Below are 6,000 nucleotides of genomic sequence, written 5' to 3'. Positions count from 1 at the left end.
TCTTAATCTTCCACTTCCTTTCCTCTAATATCCTTCCCTTCATCTTCCCTCTTATCTCTTCTCTATTAGTCCTTTCTATCCCCTCCTTTTCTTCTTTTCCTACTCTTCTTCTTCTTTCCTCCTACCTTCCCCTTTTTCTTCTTCTCTTCTTCTCACTCATCCTATCTTCTCCTCCTACCTCTTTCTTCTTTTTCTCTTCCTCTCACTCCTCCTATCTTCTCCTTCTTCTTCTTCTTCTTCTTCTTCTTCTTCTTCTTCTTCTTCTTCTTCTTCTTCTTCTTCTTCTTCTTCTTCTTCTTCTTCTTCTCTCTCTCTCTCTCTCTCTCTCTCTCTCTCTCTCTCTCTCTCTCTCTCTCTCTCTCTCTCTCTCTCTCTCTCTCTCTCTCTCTCTCTCTCTCTCTCTCTCTCTCTCTCTCTCTCTCTCTCTCTCTCTCTCTCTCTCTCTACACAATGCAAAAAGAAATGTAAATGTTAGGCATGGCCTAGTAGATTGTGAAACACACAAAAGAAGGTTGAAATTGCAAATAGAAAAAGGCGATTAGTAGGCGTTTAGAAGATGTCATTGAATGATGAGTTTGCAATACCTCATGTTAAAAATTTAGGTATAAGAAGTATAGGAAAGTAAGTATCACTCCATGCAAGAGTGGATGACACAACATCTAGTGCATCTCAATCAAGAATATAAAAAAGATTAAGGCATTTGATTGATAGATTGACTTACAATGGGTACATGAAGATCCACTACGCATACATGGTTTCTTATGTATAGAATTTAAAACCAACATGCTTTCATAAAGCAGTTGAGAGTAAATACTGGACAAACACAATGAATGCTTTAGAGAGGAATAGGTCTTGGTATTTGGTTGCTTGGACTACTGTATGGGATGAAAGATATTGGTTGCAAGTGAGTCTATAAGGTGAAATGGACCACCCATTTGCAACATTAAAAAATTCATAGTGGTTAAGTGTGTGATTATCATATGAATAATAGCCATGGCTTAGGCTATAAAGCCTTATCGAAAGGCAAATACAGTCTTCATAAGTGTTATTTGCTGCAATTTTCTTCACACAGATATCCTCATCATTGCTATCATAAATATCCATATCAAATACAACCTTAGATTTGTACCATGACTCATACTCACTCAATCTCACATCCCTGCTTATGTAGACTTCTCTAATGATAGGATCATAGCACTTATATTCCCTTCTTTTATCACAATAGCCAAGAAAGTTGCACTTGACTACCTTTCATTTCAACGTCCTTCTCAAATAATCAAGTAGATGCACATAACATATATAGCCAAACACCCTAAAGTAAGCAATTGTAGGTTACATCCCATACATCTTTTCATGCAATGACATATGATGCAAAGTGTTGTAGGTTTCATGTTCATGATGTATATAGTTGTACTATTGCAACCCAATATCAAAAGGCCATGTATATTTGATTCAACATGGCTCTAGTCTGCAATAATCTAATTCTTTCTTTCTACTACACCATTTTTGTATGGTGCACATTGATGTACAACTTGACTTTTGATCCCATGATCTCTCAAGTCATCAAAAAGCTCATTGGACATATATTTACCCCCATTATATGATCTTAGGTACTTTATGTATGCCCCAAACTACTTTTCTAACCTTCCTTTAAAATACAATAACTTCTCAAATACCTCACTTTTGCATTGTAAGAAATAAATCTAAGTCATTCTAGTGAAATTATTAATGAAGATGATGTACAATACAAATCTTCCACTCAATGACATGTTCTAACATGGATCCCATATATCAATATGCATCATTTTTAAAGAATATACATCGATTCTCCCCCTCTATGGAAATGGAAATCTAGACTATTTTCTAACTAGATATACCTCACATGCATGCTCATATTTCACATGTCCAAAATGTGGAAGACCATGTACTATTTGTCTATATTATATTTGCTTCAACCTTTGCATATTTACTTGTCCAATCCACCCACAACATAGTTTCATATCTTTGTATTATCCATGTCCTACCTCTATGTATATAGAACTTTGTGCATTAGGAGTGCCAATATCGGATGCAAATAATCTTCCTTCATTTTTTCATTTTGCAATTAATGTGCCAAGTTTACCATTTCAGAACTCCTCAATGAAATAATCAAACTTATTAGACTTGATTTGCATAGGTATTGGGGCTAGTCATTTGTCCAACAAAACCAAGATTTTTAGTTATTGTAGATATATACAATACATCTGAAGCTTGTTTTCAATCCCATCCCTAGTAACCAATTGAGCAGTGCCAATATGAGTGATTTTACACAACATATCATCCTTAATGGCTACATACTTCTCACTATGCATTTTTTACTTCTTGTGAAACCAACCTTCATGATGTGTCATATGGTTAGTGACACCCAAATCTTAAAACAAATCATTATTAGTGGATGGATGAGTCATATTTCCTAGTATATGCTCCATAGCGAATAAGTGTCCTCTAGGTAATCCTTGGGGGGATCACTTATGAATATATGTATGATGTGAAATGATCTATTTATAAAATCCGTTTGTAGAAATGAGTTTCACTATAGTCCAATGTACTACCCATCCCAAATCCGAGAAAAGGGAGTATCCCCTACATATAGGTGACTAACACCTCATTGGAGACACAGATAGAGCACACCCCAATAGAGCTAATTGTTGTGGCTCCTATGGCTCTCCTACATCCCAAGGATTATTGGCCCCAAGATGCACCATCTCAAACATAAGAACAAACACAACAAGATCTTATCATGTGACATATAATGATCCAAGAAATAGATTTACTCCCTCTATCAAGACCTAAAGCGGGCCTGACACTGGCATTATGGCACTAACTAGGCCTCTACTTACACACCCAAACCACCCACCTCGGCCTCACGGTCATGAGTGTCTCTAAGGGGTATACTAGCCTAACCTCTAATACAAAACTTTGCATTTGTATGGATTATAATCCAATGGATAACCCTTCCTATAATGTCCCCATTACTTAGTTTATTTTAATAAACAATGTGTGTATACATTCCAAAGAAATTTGATCTATGTTGCATATTTTTTTAAAAAAAATTATGAAACTAGCTCTACTTATGAAGATAATTGTTATTATTAATAAGTTATTATATGCTAGTTCGTGGAAGAAAGACTTGGGAAACCCTCCCAAGACTAGCTTATTAAAACTATGTTTTGTAGTATAGAACAACAAAAAGAACTAGCCTAGTGGATAGTCACTTGGCAGGTAAGTGCACTTGGGTGACGACACTGCCGGGATGGGTGATCTCCTAGGAAGATTTTCCTACAAGGCTAGTGGGAGCTTCTCATGCACAGCCAACGAGGCCAATGAAGCCTTTGTAGCCCGTTGCCAAGTATGCCAAGGCCAAGATGCCAAGGTCTATGCCTTGGTCGCCATCTTAGTCGCCGCCTTGAAGTGATGCCTGGGTGGCGCGCAGTGCATCCTCGCCCATATATTCGTCAATTTTTATCTTCACGCTACAAAAATGGAGAGCCTCCCTGATGTCATCAATGATGTCATAAAAAATGCTAAAATAAAGTGTTCTCTCTTTGTCATTGATGACATCATCAAAAAACGCTTAAAAGTCAATGTCCTCTTTAGAAGTGTGGGGATCGAGTTACACTCTCCCCCATCTCTCACTCTCTTTGAACCAAGTGCAGTGTTAACCTCACTCCTGCCTTTGATTGATTACAAAGTGTTCTTTCTTAGGTGAGCATTAGATTGTTGTTAGGGGTGACTTGTCCACACTTCCCCTATGAAGTAGAACTAACATTCCCATGTTCAACTAAGTCCAAGGTTTCCCATGGGGAGACGGGATGGTGATGTGCATGGATATGAATTTCAGTCAACTACTAGAGGACTCCTCTAAATTTGTTGGAGGAGGCACCTCACACGTGGTATCAGAGCCTAGTTTTCAAAAGAGCTTTTAGTGTAAGGTTAAGTAGTCAATGTATAAAAGGAATTAAGCAAATAACCACACTTGTTTGAAGAAAACTATTGTTGATTATCTTGCACTAACACTAGCATACATATTGTGCTCATCAGGAACTTAGTGATGAGGAAGCTACATGTTTGCAGGATATTTTTCCCATCATGTATCAAGTAGCCTTAGGGTAGAATAATTTCTCATATCGCGAGGCTATATTTGAGATAATGGAAATGATATTTATTCCTTCAATTGTTTTGCAACCTCATCCTAACTCATGGTATGTGAGAGATTTCTAGCCAAGGAAAAGGTCACATATGGAGATATATTATGGGCATAACATCCTTATTCATTACGAACTATGGAGGGTTCGATGGGCTTAACAACTAAGGATAGTTAAGATATATCGTTTGTTCAATGCCTTTGCTAAATAGTTACTAAACATTGGGGATGACCCTGTATCTGAAACCTTGTGGGTATATTGGAAAGTGTTACAAATAGTATCACCCGAGAGAGTTGTAGTACCAAGAAGGACTTAATTTGGTATGGGATGTTTTGGTTATCCCCAAGAGCCACCACATTATGTTGTTTTCCATCATGTACATGAGAATCCTCCAAGATATGAAAATATAGACCTTGATACTTTTCATTAGGAAAGGATCCATGAGATGATGTATTGGTAGATCATAGTATGATCAAATATATCTTTGTAAATACTTTTCATAATTTTATATAAATTCTCGTTATTATTTTTGAAGAGTGTCAGTTATGAGCTTATGATGATAATTGATATGCTTTGACAAGTTAATGATGAAGTACACTTTAATGCGAGTGATTTTTGGTCATGTAATCCATTGCTTGTTTGCCAGTCAAACATGTTGGAATTAAGAGAAAGTGTAATGGCTATCTTAGAGAAGACTCGTCTATGGCATTGTTTAAGCTTACGGAGGGGCTAAAAATGGAGCCCAAATCTAGGAAAGGGACGACCCTTACATGTACTTAGACTCAACTCTGTACAAATATGTGAAAGTCCATCTCAAGTTGTTGAAATGGCTTGAAGAACTAAAACTAGTTCGATGTTCTCATTTGAAGGATAGAAGGTTAATGATACTGTGACAATTAATGGGGAGACAATGACCTATATCATTGGGTATATGACCAATATACAAAGGTTAATTTTTCCGATAGGATCACCCTTACTAGGAGTGTAAAGTCAAAAAATTTATGAGCTTCCAGAGTATCCCAATCTCCAAAAATCTTATCGATTCCTAGAGACGAAGGCCAAACCACCTCGTTTTGTAACAAAGAAGTTATAGAAATAATCAGAATCGCCAACTAGTGTGAATTCATGAAACATACAAGGAACTCCAAGAGAAGAAGTTTCTTCTCAAGCAAACACCAACACCTAGGTTTAGTGGTGAAGGACCCAAGGTGGAGCAAGATGCAGAAGCGTGGATTGAGACTTTGGATGACTATTTCCTAGCCGTTGAAACTACTAGTGCAAATCAGTCCATGACTGCTCATCTTCATCTTACTGGTGAAGCTAAGCTTTGGTGGAAACAATTTTGCTGAGATAAAGGGGTAATAGAAGCCTCTCAAACTTGGGAGGAGATCAAAGAAGCTGTGAAAGGACGTTATCTTCCCCCATCTTTTGAATCAATCAAGATGAATGAATTCTACAACTTATGACAATTAAGCCTAACCTTGGAAGGATACTATTCTAAATTTGTGAGTCTGCGCAAATATGCGCTCCCAATAACAACGTCTCAACAGATTACAAGGTTTTGCCAAGGAATAAATCCACCTTTGGACACTCGCCTTGAATCAATGAGACCAATGACTCTCGAAGATGCTCTTATGCGACCAAAACCTATGGCCAAGGAAATAGCTCAAAATGGTCAAAGGAACCGTCCAATAAACAACTATGGAAGGGGCTATCCAAACCATAGTATCGACATGGCCAATGACAAAGAGAATGGTAGAGCTAATGCAATCACCCAAGAACCAAATGGAATAGGAATCAGGCAATGCTACAATGT

Source organism: Lygodium microphyllum, chromosome 11, assembly GCF_053477565.2.
Source record: "Lygodium microphyllum isolate KBCC chromosome 11, Lygodium_microphyllum_v1.1.10, whole genome shotgun sequence".
Classification (NCBI taxonomy): domain Eukaryota; kingdom Viridiplantae; phylum Streptophyta; class Polypodiopsida; order Schizaeales; family Lygodiaceae; genus Lygodium; species Lygodium microphyllum.
This window is presented reverse-complemented; position numbering follows the sequence as displayed.